Source organism: Mustela lutreola, chromosome 8 (assembly GCF_030435805.1).
Source record: "Mustela lutreola isolate mMusLut2 chromosome 8, mMusLut2.pri, whole genome shotgun sequence".
Classification (NCBI taxonomy): domain Eukaryota; kingdom Metazoa; phylum Chordata; class Mammalia; order Carnivora; family Mustelidae; genus Mustela; species Mustela lutreola.
Window position 1 is genome coordinate 112,058,174 of NC_081297.1, and position 22,790 is coordinate 112,080,963.

General features: G+C 34.4%; 1 protein-coding gene across 2 annotated transcripts in view; it reads left to right on the top strand.

The window, feature by feature from the left end:
- SYT1 (synaptotagmin 1) overlaps positions 1-22,790 on the top strand; it is a 547,301-nt gene that overhangs the window by 190,127 nt on the left and 334,384 nt on the right. For both annotated transcript variants that reach the window (XM_059186404.1, XM_059186406.1), the window contains exon 2: positions 6,210-6,258. The gene's annotated coding sequence lies outside the window, so the exon portion shown is untranslated. The remainder of the gene's footprint in view (positions 1-6,209; positions 6,259-22,790) is intronic.

The window sequence follows — 22,790 nt, forward strand, 5'->3', positions numbered from 1 at the left end:
CCAAGGTTTAAATAAATTAAATGTTCTCCTTTAGCCTTAAATGTGTGCATAGAATTGCTGCTACACTTTCCCCACCCAACCTCTAAAACTGGGAAATGTGAGTCAACTTAGTTTCATTTCTTGTAACTTCACCAACATCCTCTGTCACATTAGGAATTATGCAGTTTTTATAGTTACACTGGAGCCCTTTATAAATATATTTGGTGGGCTTCTGCTTTTCGTAAAACCAGCAATTATGTATCTACTCTATCTAAATATTCACCAGTCTCCAGTTGAACTTCAATAGTCTCCAGTTGTTGGGAGACTACAGTTTGTACAGAAATCAAAACTCTCTGAAAATAGTCTGGTACTTTTATGTTCTCTCTCTTTCTCTCGGACCTTCCTCCTCTTTTCTACCCCATCCTTCCTACAGAGACATTAATTCTGCCATCATTGACACACCAGCTTTCTTAAAGGGGTATTGCAATCAGTAGTCTTACTTCCAAACAGAATTATAAGAAATATTCTGCTCTGGTCTGACAAAGCTGAGAACGTGGTCCCTGCTCACCTCATCTGTGGATCATACTCAAATGATAAGCTTATTTCAGGTTGTAGCTTCCCATGCCCTTAAGGCTATTCAACTAGATCTTTCTGTTTGAAGAATGGTATACCTTTTATCCCCATGACTGGTCTTTAGTACTTCTTCCCCAAAATGCCTAGGGAAATAGCCTGATGAGAAGAGAACAAGGTAGGCACTTCATGGAAGTCTCAGGATCATCCACCATGCTTGATGTCCAAGTCATTTTTGGTAGCTGCCTATCAGCATTCCAATCCATTTCCTGACCTCAGTGCATCATGCCCCTCTCCTTCCACTGACCAGTGTTCATTGAGCACCTAACTCATTTTAGGGAATGCCTTATTTTAGGGAAACACAAATGCAAAGCTCCGGCCACCTCCGGTTGTCAATTCAAAATCAGTATAGATGGAACTGAGGAAAATAATGAGATCACATCGAAGTGAAAGCTAAATTATGTCTTATAGAATATAATGCTCAAGAAGTTTGTAGAAAATAAAATGCATGAGAAAGCCAGTGTTAATTATCAAAGGCTTCATGGAGGTGTAAGCAATTATGCCTGGTGGATCTTGAATTAAATAGGTCTTCATGGAATTAACTATAGATCCTAAGAGTTACTTCAGCTTTCTTTTCTCTAAGATAGGAAGTCCCAATTCTATGACCTTGTGGGAAAAGAACATTTATATAAACTCCTGTCATTTATGGCTTCTTTGGAATGCTCTCCACTCCTGTTTTACTTGAGGACTCTCAAGGTGGAAGAAGGGAGTGTGTACAATCACCTTGATAATAACAAAAAGAACAGATAAAGTTCTCTACATCTGCATGCCTGTATCAATAGTACACATAAATGTCACTTCTAACATCAAAACCATAAATCACTTGCATTCTCTCTTCTATATTAAAGTCTCTTTCAGTGGGATTTATTTTCCATTACTTGAATCAATGCATTGCTCTTTCATTCACCTTCTCTATTTCTCTCCATTTCTCTTCATTTAAAACTCATATAAGGCTATTCTCTTCTACGAAAATGTTCACAGTTACCCATTTTAATAAACAGAACCATATACAGAAATATTTAGATCTGGAAGGCACCTTGGAGAATTACCTTTTTCCACTGTCTCATTTCACAGCTGATAAAATTAGATTAAGTGATTTGTCTAAAGGCACACATTAGATAGAGGCAGAAGCAGACTAGGATTATAGGACACTAAATTTTACTTTTGTCAAGATATAATTATTCATTCAGCAAACATTTATTCATGTGGCAAGCACTATTCTAGGGGTTGGAAGCTGATTTTCTGCTCCTGTATACTCCTGATTCTGTAAGATTCATTCTTCCTTAGGTGTGCTGTGAGTTTCTGCTCTACCTTTTATTTTAATAGTTTTATTTCTTCATGCTTTGATAGTGTCCTTATCTTTACTCATTCCCAATTAACTTCCCCGAGCTTCTCATTTAATTAATTCCCATCCTCGTTTTCAAGATACAAACTGGCTCTCCTGACTTAGTGCCATTCTGCCTCATTATCAGCCCCCCATTCTCAAATAATTATTTTGAATATAATGAAAATGTTAAACATGGTTGAACCCAGTATGTCATTATTGTAACTGACTGCGAACAAATGTTTTCATATGTTTCGACTTGTGTAATAAAGTGTCACAATCTCTGTTGGTAAACATTTGTTTTTATCATAATGAGGACAGGCTTGTCAAATTAAGCCTCCTAAATGGATGTCAATGGTTCAACACAAAAAGAAAATATAGAAATATTCCTTTGTCCTCAGTATAGGGCAAAATATTTTGTCCTTATACTTTTCTTTCAAGAAAAGTTCATATTCTGTATTATTGCCTTCCTACCATTCCTACCAGCAGAACCCTAGGTACTAATAGTGACTACATTTATGTGCAGAACACTCATTTGTTTACTTTATTAATTGATACATTACTTTTCTTTTATTGCCTAATACTATTTTCCAGATAAATGTCACCATCTTTTATAGTTACATGCAAAATGAGACAATCTTGCACTTAATCAACAAAATAACAAGCCATAGTTCAGTGAAATAGTTTGTAAGGATACTGAAAAGTGGCACTTTAGTTCTATTTTTTAAAGGTAGTTTTATAATCTTTTTGATAGTGATCGTTTTCTCTTTCATTAAAACTCTCAAAAAAGTTCCAAGGATAGTATAAGAAGTTCTTATATGTCCTTTACCCTAGGTTAACCAACTGCTAAGGTTTTGTTCTGTATCACTTTCTCTGTCTATATTTTTGTGTATATTCTATATATTGTATCTATACTATAATACTACATATGTGTATATATATGTATATATACAGTTTGTATATTTTTCCTAACTAGGATTAGTTGGAGACCTGGTATGACTTATTCCAGTATTTTAGTGTATATTTCAGTATAATTCCTAAGAACAGGACTTTTTTTTTACACAGAACAGTATCAAACGCATTCATCTAATTCATAGACCCTTGTCAAATTTCATCTGTTATAACATTAATGTTCTTTTTTTTTAAGATTTTATTTATTTATTTGACAGACAGAGATCACAAGTAGGCAGAGAGGGAGGCAGAGAGGGAGGGGGAAGCAGGCTCCCTGCTGAGCAGAGAGCTGGATGTGGGGTTTGACCCCAGGACCCTGAGACCATGACCTGAGCCAAAGGCAGAGGCTTTAACCCGCTGAGCCAACCAGGTGCCCCAACATTAATGTTCTTAATAGCTAGTCATTTTGTCCTGTTGGTCCAGGATCTGATCTAGAATCACGTGACATATTTAAGTGTCATGCAGTGTTTTATTTTAGTGTTTAAAATCTTAAACTCAGTCACTAATGACCTGGATCATGTTTCTTTTTAAAGTAATCTCTGCTTCCTGACTGCTGTTCCAAGAATAAGAATTTAAGCCAAAAGATGTCTAACAAAATCCCTTAGGATTAGTGATATCTGTGTTGAGGAAATGACACATCAACTTTGTAACTATTTTCTAACCACAAGTTTTGGCATTTCAGTAGGAAGAAGTCCAAGGAAAAGAACTCCGAGTTTATCTGTAATTTGCAGTTTAGAGATTTTGATGCCATTCCAGCTGACCTGGGGCAAAGGGATAACGTTTACAAATGGCCATTTTGCAAGGATTTGCAGCACATACTTTAAATCTAACCCTAAATAAATATTTAGGTTAGTGATAGGTTAGTAAAAGCTCCATTCGAACCAATATTTTCATCAAAATGAAATATTTGAGATATTTTAAACAAAGTTTGAATATAAATATCAGCTATTTGTCATTCCTCAAACTGAATCCTTTTGAAAAAAATACAACGGTGCATTTTTAAATATTGAATATAAAAATGAATACAAAGAGTGCCCTCCTCCCACAAAACAAGGATTTGTAGTATTTATGCCTAAAGCATACAGTGTTTTGCTTAATTCTGTAAATAGAATTATGATTAGGGCCTCAAGGTACAGCGGTTTAATTTCTAGCTGTCATCAAGCAAAAGTAATCCCTAGGTCTCAGTTATTTTCTTTTTTCTCCATGTCAGGCCTGCTTCTAAAACTGGATAAAAAAACATGAAAGTGTCATCAGATTTATTGACTATGAATGCTCATACTGTTTTGTGAAAAATACATAAACCTACCTAAAAAGATTCATCTTTTTTTTGAAGTATCATATAAACACATCAAAGTACCAAGTCTCAATACCAGGAAACTGTCTGAATCAGACCTACTGATACCAATTACGTTACTGAAAAGCCAGATAGTTTGCAGAAAATGCAAAACCATCCTGTGCTATTTTCACTTTTTTCTTCTAAAATAGAGATGTTTATACATGCAAGAGACAGAAATTAACTACCAGAAAAATACGATGCACATCCACATTCAGTGCAGCGATTAAAAGTAAAATAGTTGTTTGTCCCCTACCGTAGAACAGGCTTGCCCATCCATCCTTGTGATAGATGTGTGTGCAAGTCCAAAATGAAATCAAATCCCTGCAGATGGCTCATAAGTCACAAAAACTGTTTAATCCTTCCCCAAGGGGAAGCCAACCCCTTGGTAAGTCTTAGTGTACAATAAATACAATGTCAAATATTCTTAGTTTTGTGGTAGAAAACCTTCGTTTATTGCAGCAGGTGCCCTCGCCCCCAAAAGCTCTATGTCACTCTGGTTCCTGAGCATGTGCACTCATTGCATTTGGTTGTAGTTTGTGTTTTAGTAAAAAAAAGTGTCAGTAGACGGAAACTATATATAAAAATCTTATCTAAAATTGATTGTGGCTCAAAGTCGTATTTTAAGAGTCAGTCGGGCAAATCTAAATGCATTTTTACAATGCTCTTTCTAATGGCTTTTACTAGAAAACGGTTGAGTTTCAAGCAGAAATAAAATGAAAGCAGACCTTGGAGGTTTAAGCATTGAACAGATGCAGTAAATGCAGCTTTGGAAATATAGCTGTCACTTCAGATCTTTTATGCTGAGTACCCATATGCACCAATTGCCAGAGCTGCTAGCATTGTATCTGTGTAGCTCTGCTGAAACTGGACGCTGCAAGAACTCTTCAAAACAGAATAACATGCCTATTATTAACCTATTTCTAAATATTTCATTCTTTCTTGGTTTTCATTGTGCCTAAATTTTTTGAAGACTAAAACTGAAGAGAACTTATATAAAAAGGTACTCGTCTCTAGCACTATGAAATTTTTTCATTTGTGCATCGCTAACTTCTCAAAAAAAATCAGAAATTCTTGACATCTTTATTACATTAAAGCAATTCCTGATATTGACTCGGGAAGGATTTTATTTTCTTATTCCTAAACTAGAAGCTGTACCTTTTTTTAAATGCAGTGATATGAGATTATTTTTCTCTTTATCCCTGATGAGGGGGATACACACACACACACACACACACACACACACACTTGACCCCTTGAACACCATGGATTTGAACTGCATGGGTCCATTTTAATCTGTGAATTTTTAAAATATATATATATACACTACTGTATTGTACTGTCAATGTATTTTCTTAACATTTCTTTTCTCTAGCTTACTTTATTCTAAGTGCAGTATATAATATACAAAATCGACTGTTGATGTTATCGGGAAGGCTTCTGGTTAACAGTAGGCTGTTAGTCAAGTATGGTGGGAGTCAGAAGGCATACAAGGATTTCTGATTGTAAGGGGGGGTGTCAGTGCCCTTCACCCCCACATTGTTCAATGGTGAACTGTAGTCATATCAATATTAAACATAGCCCCATGCGCTTAATTGGGTAATAATTATATAATTTTATGATTCTTTTTAATAATGTAATATTCTCTAAACTGTCTACCTAGATTAGTATTACTTCATTTTTCAAGTTGAAAAACTATACCAGAAGCATAATTAACTTATCACAAAAATGAGTGTATAAACTACTCACAGAATCTTAATCTCTAACACTTGAAACCAACTTTAAAATCCGTATGTACTTATCATATACTATAGATACTAAATATACATAACATTATATTGTATTGTGTGTATATATATACATATGTATCAAGATTTCTAAGTAGAAATACTACATAATAAAATTAATCAGTTATAATTATGACAATCTGAAATGACACTGAACTATATAGTGTCATAAAACTAATGAGTGCATATGTTATTTTCCTTTTAGAGAAAAAGAATCTGAAAGGACAAAATACCCCAGAATTCCTAACAGAACGGTAAGTACTTTCAATACTATAAAATACTATTACATTCTCTACGTCTATACCTATAACATTCTATAAAATCAGAGGGTCTTTCAAATTTCTTTTACAGAAACATTCACCTTTCTATTTTCTAAGATAAGCGATTAATATAGTAAGCAAAGGGAGTCTTCTAAAGATAAATCCCAATTTAATGGAGTAAACTGAAAATAATTTATCCTATAATCCTCTTAAATAAGAGGGCAAGGTAATTCTTGTGATACATCCATGTGACAGAAACATTTATGCTGATTCCACCATATCTTCTGACTAGCATCATATCATTTTAAATTCTAAAGAAGAAAAAATTAAGTAAAATTTCATCAAAGTGTCTCCCATCCTATGTGTGTGCTAGAAAATTTACTCATTTTGAACAAAATCTGAAACAGAATCAAGATGCTTGTTTTGTTTATAGTCATTAAATTGGAATTACCAAGAAAAATGGCAACCATCTGTAGGCTTTAAATCTATACTATAATCTCATTAGTACATTTCTTTCTAATCTCCTCACAACTTAACTACAACATGTTTTCTTTACATAGCTATTAATTGATAGTAGGAATTTCTTTCCTAAATATGTTTCTGTGAAACAAAGTTAATATTTTTGATACCATTTCTTATGTTAGAATTGATAACACTATGATTTCCTAGGTACAAACAATTATAAATTTTAAATACATGAATATGAAAAATAATAAAGGTAGAAAAGTCCATGTTGATGAACCATGTTATATCACTTTAATGCCATAATTGTCTTGAAATGAGTTTGCAAATTCACTTCCAGGTTGAATTTTTAAATGGTCATTGATCATTTAAATGAGTCATAGATATTTGTTTACATTCTTCATACAAAAACCAGGTAATATTTACCATACCCCCCTCACAATTTTTTAGTCATCTTATAATTTCACTGTGAAGAGCCAACAATGGCTGTTTTTCTGATCTATCCTTAAGTGATTTTGTTTATTATTCAGGTGTGACTTATATAAATTGCTTGATTTGAATTGTACTTTTCATAATTGTATTGAAATAGGATTTAGTATGGCATCCTTTGGAGAGAATCGATTCAAGTAATGAGGTCTTTGCTCATTTGGAATAATCCTAGGAAAATAACATATATATTTCCAAGGAAGAAATCGTGCATTTTCTTGGTGTGTTTTGTGCTTTGTGGTAGTTCTTCTTTTTAGCCTTTGTATTTTATTTACCAAGGACATGCCAAATGACTCACAAATAACTGTAAGGGAAAATGACTGACTCTAGCCCAAATTTAAAAGGCACAGTTTATGCCTTAATGATTTTATAAAATATTTACAAAGAGAAATACTCTGAATTACAATAATATTGTCAAAACATTATAAGTATCTTAATATAGGTCTCATCTTCCAAGGAGTTCATGACTTAAGTGTGTCAGTACACAACGCAAAGTATGATATAAAGTGAAGACATTGGATAATGTAGTGACTATTTTTCTTGACTTTATAGAATATGTGTCTGTGTTGCAAGCTCATGAATAATAAGTTTGTACAATTTGTATTTAAATCAAGCCTTATTAATTGAAAATTTTTAGCATAGGAAAACCATACTAACATATAATTTTGCCTCAAAGCCCATTGCTGAAGAACAATTTGGTAATTGATTAGAATTTTACGAATTATCTTTAGAGATATATTGCACTTATATTTCACAAAAGCTTTTATGCTTAAGAAAGATAAGAAAAATAATGAAAGGACCATTGAAAATTTTAAAATAGTGATTTTCCTCTGGATGACCGAAAACTCAGTGGTACTTTCAAGTACTACTCTAAGGGTCAGTTCTCTATAAACTGAATTAGTATACTGGATAATAATAATAACCAAAAGGATGCATTAAAAAAACGTTCAGATGCTCAGGCATGCTTCTTAGAAACTATTCACATTATCTTAGATCCGCTAAACCTCTCTAAATACTATTGGGAGTTGATGTTCTCACTCAAAGCGTGATTATAATTAACAATCTCTCTTTCCTGATATACCATATAGAACAAGAAGTTTTCAGAAGTGTCTTAAGAGAAAATAGATTTTAACTAGGAAAGTATTCTGTGATTCACTAGTAAATAAATATTATTTGCAAATGCCCCTCATGACTTTCTATTAGTCAAACTCTTCTCCCTTTGAAGTAACAAGTTCTTATAATCAAAAAGTAGCATTGGTGGTATAGTGCTAAGCATAGCTGCCTTCCAAAAAGTAGAGGTGTGTGTGTGTGTGTAATAGTAGCATGGAGTTAAGAAAAAAATGTATCTATCTGGTGTACTATGTTCATTTTACAGACATTACTTCCTCTAATATCCTCATTTATAAAGGGCCAGATAAGTCAACTCATTTATCCAAGCTCTCTTATCTACTGACAGAATCAAGAGAAATTCTGAATTAAATACCCACTATCTTTTTTTGCCTGCCATATTAACTTTGAAAGTACTTCCATAAAAATTGAGGGTCTCTGATTGGTTCAAGAAACTTGTTCTCAAAGCTTAATTTTTTTTTCAACTAAAACACTAATCCAATTTTGTACTATCTACCTATAACTGTATCTTGATACAACTCATTAAAATGATGTTTATGAAACCATAAGTGACTCTTAATCTCACAAAACAAACTGAGGGTTGCCGAGGGGAGGGGGTTTGGGAGAAGGGGTTGGGATTATGGACATTGGGGAGGGCATGTGATTTGGTGAGTGCTGTGAAGTGTGTAAACCTGGTGATTCACAGACCTGTACCCCTGGGGATAAAAATATATGTTTATAAAAAATAAAAAATTAAAAAAAAAATAAAAAAAAAAATAAAAAGACTGTCTTTTCCCCATTGTAAAAAAAAAAAAAAAAAAAAATTATAAAAAAAAATGATGTTTATGGTAGAAAGAATTATATACACAGAGAGAATCTAAGTTTGAGTCTTGGCTTTACCCAGCTCCCTCTCTCATAGTGAGGAGTCCTGGAGCATATGGGGAGATCACACAGCTAAAAACTACCACATTATCATCATCATCATCAATAACAATAATACATACATACAATCTGTCATCAGCAATAGTTAAGCAATTACCTCTTTGATGCTCTGTTTTCTTATCTGGGTAATGGAGTGAGGGGAAATGCCAAGTCTACTTTCCAAGACTTTCTGAGATCAAATTAGATACATGAGTGTGTAATGATGTTTAATTATAAATTTTGGTTATTATATGATTATGGAAAACCTTTTATTGCTGTAAAAAGAAGTTCCTTTCCTATGAAAATTTGCCTTTGTTGTTCTGGGAATCCAATAAATTATTTTACAACAGTGTATTGATGATGAAACTGAAACTGTTGTTCTAGATAATGGTCCTCCAGAAAAATAATGGTCCTCTAGAAAAAAAGTTCCCTCTCCTTGAATCTATCTATAATTTACCCTTCATCCTGATTAGCTTTTTCATCCATAGGCCTAAGATGAGCTCTTATATAAAATAAGGAGAGTTAGGAAAGTAAAGGGTACATTTTTTGGGTTCTTTGTCTATGTCAGATGTTCTACTAATCATATAATGACATTTCATTTAGTTATCAAAAGAACACTTCTGATGTTACCACAGCGTTGTAGATAAATGAAAATGAGAACTGAAATTTTTATAAAGTTAGTCTAATTAGTAGGCAACAAAATTACCATTTGAACTCAGGTCTGATTACCCCTTTCCAGGTTATCACTCTTAACTAAACACATCACAGTTGGTGAAGGCAAGGCATAGTGCATTTTCCTATATGAATGATGGCATGGTGAGAAGAGATAAAACTAAAGAATAGATCTTTTTAAAATGTGATTAGTCTATGTAAAATATTTGATGCACTTTATCACTTATCAATAAACATTAAACTGAATCATGCAAAGTTGTTCTTCAGATGCTAAAATTAAACAGGGTAGGAGAATTTAATTATTTAAGACAACTATCCTTAGATAGAAAAAGTAGAAGCAAAGTTGAAACAGATAATAGCCATAAGTATAAAAGCTCAGCTAAAGGAATAGAATTATATTCATTTTGTTTATAAAGGATATTATTACAAAATGGATGTTTATAATTTGTATTTCCTAGATATTTTATGCTTGCTACATTATCTGGGTTTATTTCCTTTAAGTTTTGGTACTATTTTGAAAATCCTTTCATTTATTTATTCTTTATTTTTTATTTAATAGTTGCTGTTGAGTACCTACTTTATACATTTTCCCAAGTGTTGGAGATACAGGAGTGAACAAAGCACAGCCTCTGTCATCAAGTTAGCTTATAGTTAGTATGACTACAAATACTGGACTATTCACTTTATATAGATAATAATAGTACTTTGGCTTATAATAATAGACAATCTTTTTAAGATATTCACGTGGTTAATCATCATTATGTTTTTATTTAATAAATGATTGACAATCTTGTCACTTTCTTTGGGCAACTGGGTAAAATGGGTTTTCCACAATGATTATTATTTATGCTAAGGCTAAAACCGATGAGATTTCATGATTTACGTACTTCCAAGGATACTAAAGAATAATAACTCACTTTGTGTTCAAATTCCAACTTCACTACTTAGTTACTATGGGATGTAAAGCTGTTTAGTAGACCTCTAGATGTCTTCATTTCTTCAGTGAGTCATTTGAAATAGTGTTAAACTTTGTTGATGGTAGGTACTATATAAAGTTAGCTACTATATATTAAGGAGGGCACCTATTGCATGGAGCACTGGGGGTTATACACAAACAGTGAACTACATCAAAAACTAATGATGGACTATATGGAGCCTAGCCTAACAATAAAAAAAAAAAGTTAGCTAATACAATTATTGATAGAATTCTGTCCATTATTTCTAGAAACAATCTGATTTGGATATTCCCATTGATATTTGTCTTTATTTTGTTCTGAAAACTTTATCATCTCTGATGACTGTAAAATATAACTTGTACAGTTATGAAAGAGATAAAGTAGAAATATTTAAAACCATATAGTTGATCTTAAAGCATATCATGTAAAGTCTCCAGTTAACAAAAGGTTAAAATGAATGATTTTGCTATCTGAATAATTTATGCTAATCTTGATCTGCTCTAACATTCTGATTTATTCACTTATTTGTCTGTACCAGGTCATTATTTTAGGTTGCATTATTTATTTTTGTAATTTAGAGCAGTGGCAATGGACAAAGAGCTACATTCAAGTTCTATTTCTGCCACATTGTGACTTTATGACCTCAGGAAGACAATTTGACCTCTTTTCCTCAATGTCCTTATCTGTAAAAATGAAGATAATAAATCATACTTTATAGGTTCATACAAAATTCCATGCATGTTACTTATGTGTTTATTACAGAAGTTTGCAAATGGTAATAATAACATTATAAGCAAATAGTAATTTGTTTGTTATATTTGCTACTAAGGATATCTCCTTTGAAATATTAAGGGAGCATCCTTTTAAAATTACAAAACATACAGAAATCTACAAAGAATAGAGGAAAACAAGTGTGGCAGAAGAAAGAAGAGACGTGGAGGATGGTTAGAAATCTTAAATGCAAGATAAAATTTGGTTTTGATACAGTAGAATGTAGATATGCTCTGGGAGGGGCCCCACCATGAGCCCTCTCCTTGAGGACCTCTTCCCCCTTAAAGCAAATACTAAAATTAGACATGGTCTATAGCATTTCTCTTCACAGAGGTTAAAAGGAAGACTTAAGACATTTTTTGACAGTCTACATGGCCCTAGAGGTAAGCTGAATCAGTCCACATTATCATGTATAGATTACCAAAAAGGCTTTCTACCCTAACATGAAATTACTTACTTCAGAATCATGATGGGGTCATTTTCTCAGAGAAAATAAATCTAACCAAACTATAGGTTCAACAGGCTTCCAGAAATAAAACATATTCAACATACGTTATTATATAAACCATTTTAAAGGATAGTTTTATGCCATTGCATGGCAAAATGATATATCCTCCTTTCAAATATTAAATTAAAATGTGTATATGATATCTGAAATTGAAATCACAAGATTTATTTTTGTCACCAAGGAAACCTTAGAAAACAAAATTGCTCATTTTGCTGATTTCCCTATGGTAAAGAATATTTTGTGAATTTTTTCTTCAGTTTACTTCAATTATTTTCTGTTATATATCTTTTATTTTAATTGTCTTTGTTGTTTAAGTCACTCTTTTGCAAATACCATAAAGAATCTCTTTACAATACTAACATGGAATATCAGTAGTAATACCACCCCCTCTTTTTTTTTTTTTTTAATTTTTTATTTTTTATAAACATATATTTTTTATAAACATATATTTTTATCCCCAGGTCTGTGAATTACCCTAAAGATACAAATGTAGTGATCCAAAGGGACACATGCACCCGAATGTTTATAGCAGCAATGTCCACAATAGCCAAACTATGGAAAGAACCTAGATGTCCATCAACAGATGAATGGATCAAGAAGATGTGGTATATATACACAATGGAATACTATGCAGCCATCAAAAGAAATGAAATCTTGCCATTTGCCACCCCCTCTTTTAATGTTAAATCTTGTTCTGCCTCTAAACATAAGCATATCTCAATCTTAGTAATAACCATTTCTACGTCAGCAAAATGCAATTTGCAGTAAATATCTTATCATTTTTCTCCTCTTTAAAATTTAATCCTTATATAAATTGCAGACAATTTTCTGTTCTAAAATACAAAAAATCTGGTTCAGCATATGTTCCATTGTACATTTGAGCAACTTATATCCTGGTATTATGCTTAATAAAAATTGCTTAATCCTGATATTGTTTTTATTCTCTACTTCCAAAAAAGTCCTGCCAAAATCTGTGTTTATGAATTGGTACAAAATGTTTTGGAGTAAGGAAATAATGTCTCCAAACGAATGCTCAAAATGCATTTGTTTTGCTACCTCAATGACCCCCAAAGCGATATTATCTGAATTTTCAATAGTCCGAAATGTCTTGTAAGAAATAACTCTTAGCACCAGTTTTGCAAGTTGCTCAGGGTTTTTGCTGTTTTATCCATTTTATGTTTGCATCGAGCATAGACACAATTTGCTATAACCTCTCCTGGGAAGTTATTTATTTTTTATTAGGAATGTAATGTTTGAACTCTGAAAGATTTAGCCTTGGATTTTCCTTCACTTTTGGACTTTAAAATACTTTTTTCTAATTTTAGAGACAGTTTTCTTAATGCCTTCAAATTATGTCTTAGACCATTACATATATGCTCGTATTTACTTATTTATTTACCTGAATAAATAATTCTAGAAAAGTGGGTTTATGGAATTGTATAATTATTAATGTACCCATTAGTTTTAATTATGGTAGGATTTGCACAATTATCCATAAGTTTTACAAAAGCAAAGCCAAATTTGTCATTGAGACAATGAAAATAATAGAGAAAATACAGGCAGTCCTCAACCTATGAAAGGGCTATAGAACAAGATACATTTTAAGATTTTTTTCTTCCCAGTTCATAGGATGGATATTTGCCCAGAGTGGTTGCACAAACAAATACATGAAAACCCACAGTCTGCACGGAATCATGGTATTTGTAGGCATGGGGATGAGACAGGATGAGTGAGAGGAAGACAGGGGCAAAATGTTTCTTCATTTTTGCTGATATTCAATTGACCGTTCCCAAAATGTAGACGATAAGTTCAACTGCCTTTCCACATGGACTTATTTTCTAACCTTTGCCTGTTTCCTGATGTGATTCTTCTGCTTCCCAATGGAGAGTCTCAAGCTGCCATTTCTTTAAACCAGACTTGACTTCAAAGTTCCCAGCCCCACTTTTCTGTTGATCATAATGCCTCAGGATGACTCGTATGAGAAAATGTCCAAGAAAAAAGGAATGGAGTCAAAGTATTTATACCAGCCCTATATTCTCCATGCCCCCTCCCTAACCCCCTCACACACAATTGTTAAACCAAATAAGCAAATGACAGGTTTTTGGCAGTGCAAGATCCTGAAAGTGAATTTAGGTCATATGGGTGGAGATACTTGGGAATAGAAACCACAGGTTCTAGAATCAACATTCCTGCACTACTCTTTACATTTCCTTCAAATCCTCTATGTAGGAGCCCACAGTTCCTTTATTTTAATACCTACAAGTTTTCCCAAGGGGTTTTGTGAGGCTGGTGATAGAAGGTCTGTCAATTAGTTACAGTAGCCTAGAAATCATCTGCGCTTTTTTTTTTCTCTTTTAATGTATCTAAAGTCCACAATTAAATATTATTTGTCTCTATTTTAATTTTTTAAATTTAAAAGAAATGTATCCCCAATATAAAATGATCAATTCATGAAGTAAATATTTAAGTGTCCCTTCCACTTGAAGGAAATACCTTTATTTTGTACCAGTACCTTTGTCAGCTCAGTCTATAATGAACTATCACAGGCTGGGTGGCTTATAAATGATAGAAACTTACTTCTCACAGCTCTAGAGGCTGGAGTTCTGAGACTGGGGTGTCAAATGTGGTTGTGTTCTGATAGGAGCCCTATTCCAAGTTGCAGATTTCTCATGCGGTAGAAAGAGGGTATGAGAGAGGTCTCTGAGATTCCTTTTATAAGACCACTAATCCCATCATGAGAGCTCCTCCACTCTCCTGATCTCATCACCTCCCAAAGAACCCACCTTCAGACACCATCACAGGGGTTTTAGGATTTAAGTGTGTGAGAGAAAGCAGACATTCAGCCCCTCGCAACTAACTATACCACCCATCTTATTTGACAACTGAGATCAAGGCTATCATCTTCAAATTTTAACATTTAATATTTATTATAATTATGGTTATAAATATATGCTTTATTTTTTATTGTTTAAAGACTTTATTTGAGAGCATGAGCAGGGGGAGGGGCAGAAGGAAAGGGAGAAGCAGACTTCCCACTGAGCAGAGAGCCCAATATGGGGCTCAATCCCAGGACCCCGAGACCATGATGTGAGCCAAGGGCAGATGCTTAATCAACTGAGCCACCCCAGGGCCCCTAAACACATGCTTTAAACAATCACCCCCCACTAGTGTTGATCAGACAAATGTTGTGCTCTTTTTGAGCTGGCATCAACAATTATGGAGGTGTCACAGGGAGGCCAGACCAGCCTATCACACCTGATTTTGCCAGACTTGTCAGGCAGCCCCAACCAGCCCATACCTCTGTCCTAGTTTTACTACATGGGAGGGACCATTAAGAACTGAACATTTACTTCCTTTTGATGCTTTACATGTACTTTCTCAGAGAAGATATATATATATTCATATTTCATAAATAAGGGATTCTGAGAGGCAAACTAACTTCCTCAAGGTAACATAGCTTATAATTTTTTAGCCTGATGTAGACTTGGGTCTATGTGACGCAAAAACTTCTCCTCTTAGACACACAAATTTCTCAGACATACACCACAATGATGTTTGAAGAGTTTCTCTTTTCATGAGAGTGTGAACTCCCTCAGTATGGTAGGCAAATCAACTTTTTATCCCAGACCCTGGCACACAGTATGTGCTCAAGGCTAGTTGAATCAGAGTGATAGACTTTGTAACTCAGATCTATCATAGCACTGGCTTTATCCAAAGTTCTCTCTTCTCTTACTTATCTTCACTTAAAGCTAGCCTTATCTACCTCCCCCAAACACTGCATTACAATAAGTTTATTTTGAAGAGCTATAGTTTTAGCCTTAGACAAATCTGTAATTTGTTGACCTTTTTAAAATTGTGATACAACGTACATAAATTTACTGTTTTAGCCATTTCTAAGTGTACAGTTTGATGGTATTAAGTACATTCACACACAAAAAAGTACATTCACACTCTTGTACAATCATTACTAACATCTAACCTCAGAACTTCATCTTTCCAAACTAAAATTCCATATCTATTAAATAATAACTCTCCATTCCCTCTCTCCACAGTCCCTGGAAATCACTATGCTACTTTCTGTGTCTATGAATCTGACTATGCTAGGTATCTCCTATAAGTAGAATCATGGATTATTCGGTGTCTGACTTATTTCACTTAGCATAATGTTTTTAATGTTATAGCATGTGTCAGAATTTCCATCTGTTTAAGTCTCAGTAATTCCTTGGTATGTATATACTCTATTTTGTTTATCCATTTATCTATAATTTATTGAATGATACAGTTGTCTTAAGTGGATTTTTTGCCAATTTCCTAACTAAAGATGCAAATGTAAAAATGCAATAAGTTTGTGACTCCTAGAACATCTCTCTTTTTTATCATAAACTCTAAAATCAATCACAGAAAAGTAGCTCAAAAAGGCAATCAATAAAAGACTTAGATGAGCTTAAGTTAATTTAGGGTTTCTGAGTCATAAATATGCCACATTTTAACTGCTTATGTTAGACTTAGCCTGTCTTCATTTAATTATTTGATGTTTTTGTAATCTACTGATCTTTAGAAGATTTGCAAAGATAGAGGTATTTTTAAATTTCCTTTTCTCCAAAAATAAATAGAATAATAGGGAGGGGATTGTTGGTTCAAAATGGAAATACAAATTTATAGCCTTCAACTTTTCTAATACGGCCACTTAGCTTCTCATCTGCATTATGGAATATTATTCCTCAACAAATACTGGATGAATCTTAAATCTTAAAGTAAGTCCCTTCATGTTTTCAACAAACATTCCTATATATTTACTAATAACTCTGTAACTAACATTTATTGAATGTCAGATACACACACATACATATGTATACATCATCTCTATATATCTTCTAATAGATAAGATTTATCCCCATTGTACAGATAAGGAATCTGAGGATCAGAAAGATGAAGTGATTTTCATAAGTAGTAAGTGTGAGAGTTAGTAAGTCTGAGAGTAGGATCTGAAGATCAGGACTTCTAGAAGCAGAACTGTTGCTTTCTGACACCTCACACTGTCTCCATGGTAGAGTAATTCACCTTACAGTGGGATGAATGGACACTCTTGGAAGCCAGCAGGTGGACGTGGCTTAACACTGCCTGAAAACCTTTACAAAGGAAAGGACATTCCACAGTGACCTGACATGACTTACTACCATGCTGGTTTTCCACGTGTCTTAGGTGACCCTCAATAGTATGATCCGTAACATTTTGTTGTTATTTTCTGGCCCATTGGGCGAGGCACCAAACCCTGCTTCCCAAGGTCTATGTTGCTTTAAGTTACTGTAGTGAGGAAATTTCACAGTGCTGTCATGCTTTTGGTTAATACAGTTTTGTGTTTTGCTTGGAAAAGACTATTCTGATAGTGTCCTATTGATTCAGATGTTTTCTGACAGTAGCTGCCTACCAGGTCTGCCTTCATTGACTTTTCAATGTTCTGTTACAAATAACTTGCATGTACAATTTGATATTGAAGGACACAGAAGGTTCCCTACTGTGCATGAAGTCGGAGCGGCCCTGAGCATGGGGTGGTGAGTGCTTATTATCATTCCAAAAATCACCCACTGGTCTGGGACTGCTGCCATAAAAGAGCTGTGTTTTCTCTGTTATTCTGTTTTCTTGTCCTCCTTGTTTTGTTTTTCTGGACATTCCAATGCACCTCTTATTCTTTAAAGGTTTAAACGTCACTCTTAGAAATCCTCCATGCTCACTGCAACTTGGAATATAAAAATCATAGGTGTTTTCACATTCTTTTGAATGCCTAGAATCCCATATAGCTTGACTTGCAAGTATTTGTTTTATTTGTAAAATTTAAAAGATATCTTCTTCGATATTTCTCTTTTTTTAAGATTTTAATTATTTATTCGACAGACAGAGATCACAAGTAGGCAGAGAGGGAGGGAGGAAGCAGGCTCCCTGCTGAGCAGAGAGCCTGATGCGGGGCTCCATCCCAGGACCTGGGACCATGACCTGAGCCAAAGGCAGAGGCTTAACCCACTGAGCCACCCAGGCGCCCCTCTTCTTCGATATTTCTAAAATTGTGGATGGTTAAAAATGTCTGTTATAATAATAAAAATAACTATAATCTATGAAACTCCAGTATAGCACACTGTACATGTTATCTCTAATTTTGCCAATCCTACAAGTTAGGTATCATTACTTTATTTTATAGATGAGGAAAGTAAGACACTGAGAGGCTACATCACTTGCCCAAGACAATAATAATTCTTTCCTCTTTTCCAATCACACTCGACTATTAGTTCATCTAAAGTGGCAGCAATATAGTTCAGATTTGCCGAGAACTTCACAGTTCGTGTAGCCGTTTCACATATGGTACTTCTTTAACCTCACAAAACTGGTATTTATACCTGGCATTCCATCTTGCTTTTTGGGAGGCCCTCTAAAGACTCTAGATTCAGAAGTGGATTATGGATTTTCTTACTCTAAAATATGTTCCTTTGTTAAGCATCATTTGAAAAGGTGGCTTCATTTCTCCCACTATTAGTTTATGTTTGTACTTTATCAGGGGAGGAGGCAGCTAGAGAACTTGCTTGTTGATGCCCTTGAAGAATTCTTGAGATTGTGCTTACCCAGGAAATACTTGCCTGAATCAGAAATATAATAATGTTTTTGAAACCAATATTCAATGCCCCAAAAAACTTTATGGGAATTATATACATAATTTATATATTATATATATAATTATATACATCTGTGCTGTCTGTTTCCACATCTGCATATAAACCAAAGGCTCCTAGTCATTCAATATACATGTATAAACAGAGGGGGGATGGGAGGACAAAGAGACAGACACAGAGAGAATACGCTACAAAGATTAGATAATATGATAATGGGTAGTAAGTCTATTTCTTTCTAATCATTAGTACTTCCAAAACCCAATGACATCATTCTCTGAGTTCATTTGGGATGAGAAGTAACAATTGGACAATGGGAACAACAAAAAAAGGTTGGAAGATTAATAGAAGAAAAACTAAATATAATCCAACATGTGTGTTACCCTCCAGCTCCATGGAAACACAAAGCCACCTTACCCATCATTCAAACACCAGAGTTTTAGCTGAAGAATTTGACCCTACTTTGCCTAGCCTAACTTCCTCCCTAGTGGAGTTATTTTCTCCCTCTCTCTTATATTCCCAGAGCGTCTAAGACATGCCTCTACTGCAGTATTCATCTGATCTGCTGGATATGAGCAAAAACAGCCAGCGGGATCAGAACCTAACAACCTCCTCAGAACCCACTAGTCCAGAAAGCAATCCAGCACTTGCTCAACAATGCCTAGCACATAGTATATGATTCTGCAGTCACTCAACAGTACCAGACCCTGTGCCAGGACTGAGGGCTGTCCTCAAAGAATGTTTGAAGAAAAGAGAAAAGAAGATGGGGGTGGAGAAATGAAAGGAAAAAGGACCTAAGGATAGGAAGACAGGAAGGGAGAGGGGCAGGCCAAAGATACAAGTAAAAACGTAATGACTTAATCTCTCACATAGTATTACATATAAACTTATTTTCTTTCAGCAAAGAAGTTTATTTGAAAAAATAAATATTTCAGAATACTTCAAAACTCACATTGGAAATGAAGCAAATGAGTTTTTATATAAACAAATAAAAATTAAAAAACTATAAAAATAAAAAAACAAAAAAAATGAAGCAAATGAGTTTTTATATAAGACCAGAAGTCAAATCTTTTATGGTTTTTTGCCCATTAATTTGGAAGTTTATTTATCTTATTACCAAAATACTTCCTTCCATTTCATATATGAGAAGACAAGATCTTTGTTCACTCCTTAGTTGACAAATTTTAGAAACAGACTTTCTAATATGTCTTTGTAATGTAACAAAAGTCAGAAGAATGTATCACCCAATCTGAAAATTACTGCATTAAAATATTCCTAAATAATACAAAATCTATCATATACATGCATAAGTGAGTATGAGTGTGTGTATGTATGTTTTCTTTCTCATCTCTTTGAGACCAATAATGCTAATTACACCAGTGTTCCTAGTAGGAACTAACTATTCCTCGCATAAAGAACTAACTCTTCCTCACATAAAGACCATTTATTATCCATTTTCCTGCTAATGCGCTCTGAAGTCCTGTTTTCTTCCTTTTTATCTCCTCAGCTCTGCCCTTCCGAGTCCTAAGAAAGCCCCTGATTTTTCTATTGCTTCTTTAACTTCGAGAGCTTCCACGCTGCCCTTTTACTGCTTTTCATACATTCCGATTTGAAATTAAGGGTGGACTGTGATCAGACGAGGCTTTCTTGTTCTGCTTAATGACTGACACTTAATGTTAGCTCCTGCCATACCGGTGGGCAGATAATGTATTAAATAAGGCTGATATTTTATTTTTCTTCCTATCTTGCTGCTATTTTAAAACAAATAACCCAGTAGCAATAATTAGTGGTCACCGAAAGCAAGAAGAGAAACAGAAAAATAGATCTTGAGGAAAAAAATCAAGGATGATTTTTGAATATGTATTACATAGTACCTTGAAATTCATCAAAATCACCTCCCAATTTCTGAATCAGATCTGACAAACACATGCCCCACTTTCTGTTAAATCTACTGGACAGTCGGTTATACAATGAGAATGGAACATTTATTAGTCTGTGTATTTACCTGTATAGAAGATGCTCTGTACCATGGTTTGAATTTTCCTTCTTTTCATTGTCTTATGGTTTAATTGGTAATCGAAGAAAATGGGGCGGGGGGGAGGAGAGTAAAAGTTAATGCTCTAGATAAGGGGTTGCAGGAATTGTAAAAGAATAAAGTAATTATTCACAAGATAGAAAAGTAGATGTTTAACTAAAATGAGTTAGACTGTGAATTGGAAGGAAAAGACCACACACATACACACCCATCTGCATGCATATATCAGCCACACACAATATAATGGCCATACTCACGCACACACAAAGATGTGCACATGTGCCGACTCCACCATACACATACTCCACATACAGAAGTACTTGTACATATACTCACAAACACGTGCAGAGACAGCAAAGTTATGCTCCCCTTTTAATTACTAAGCCACAGGATTATATCAGAAGCAAGGTAATACCATAAGATAGCAGTAGATATCCGAGGAGCTTCCCCTGTTCCCCAGCACCACAGAGGGGGCTCATGGTTGCCTGTTATGACCAGCAACCAGATCTGTAAAGCTCATTTCTTTTTGCAGCACCACACTTTTATATGCCAGTGTAGAGAATCATTCCAGAGAATCTTAAATTTATAATCCATGTGCTTCAGCTTATCAGTAAGTGTCATGTCTTGCTTGGCAAGCCAAACTCTGTGACACCTAGGCCATGTCATCATCTAGAGAGCAGAGTCAGTACCCAAGAGCCACATTGCATTTCCTTGCATTGTGGGTTATCTTTAGTCTAATGCTGACTTTCTATAATGAAACAATAACCTTTAACGAATAAAACAATGTCTGGTACATAAAAGAGGCTCTACAAATGTAATGGAGAAGACTGAGGCATATTTTTACTTCTTTATTATAAGAAATGATTTCCAGTTCATCTTGGTTTGGTCGATTTCCCTTACAAATCCACTAGCTTAGAAAAGCAACTGGTATTTTCCAATTTGGTCATTTTTTAGTGTCCTACTATTAATAAGGGCTACTGGGTCCACATTAATATGTCTTTGAAATCTGAATAAAACCTTACAAATTTCAAACATAGATAAGGAGTACACAATGCGTAATTTTATTTGTATATTTCTTCGATGCAGTCAATAGAATATGCTTTTAGATCTTATATCCATATAATGGAGGAAATCTCTGCTATGACTAGCCAGCTAAGTTGTAAGATTCATCCCCCAGTTTATAAAAATAAATATTTTTATTAAAGAACATTCTTTGAGGTGTCAAGAGCATGTCAATGATGTTGGGTGAAAGTAATTTTATGTTATGAAAATCAGAACTCATGTCTATCCTTTCTTTCAGTTGTCCCTCCATACAAATATACAGTCCTTGTGTGCACTGAATTCTTAAAGTCGACTTTAAACACTGCTTCCTGTATTAAGAGGAAAAATAGAGTCATGGAACTGTGGAATTGGAATTTGGAAATATGTACTTCAATGCCCTTTAAACATTAAAAGTATTAGGAAATTATGTCAATAAGTAACCATTTTGAGAATCAGTGCTAGATCATCTTTTAATCAATGTTAATTATCCATTAAGTAGTGTACTCAGAGTCCCATAGAGAAAAATTTCCTATAAAGCTAACATCATATAAAAACCAAAACTTGGGGTGCCTGGGTGGCTCAGTAGGTTAGGCCTCTGCCTTTGGCTTGGGTCATGATCTCAGGGTCCTGGGATGGAGCCCCACATCAGGCTCTCTGCTCAGTGGGGAGCCTGCTTCCCCCACCTTCTCTCTGCCTGCCTCTCTGCCTACTTGTGATCTCTGTCTGTCAGGTAAGTAGATAAAATCTTTTAAATAAATAAATAAAATAAAAACCAAAGCTTTCCAAACAGTTTTATGTGAACTTTGAAGCAAATAAATAGCAATATGCAAACACAAGCAAGGCCACACAGATGATTCTCTCTAGCTGTTAGCTTGAAAGGAGATCTTGTAGATTTGGTGAGGCTTCCAGGT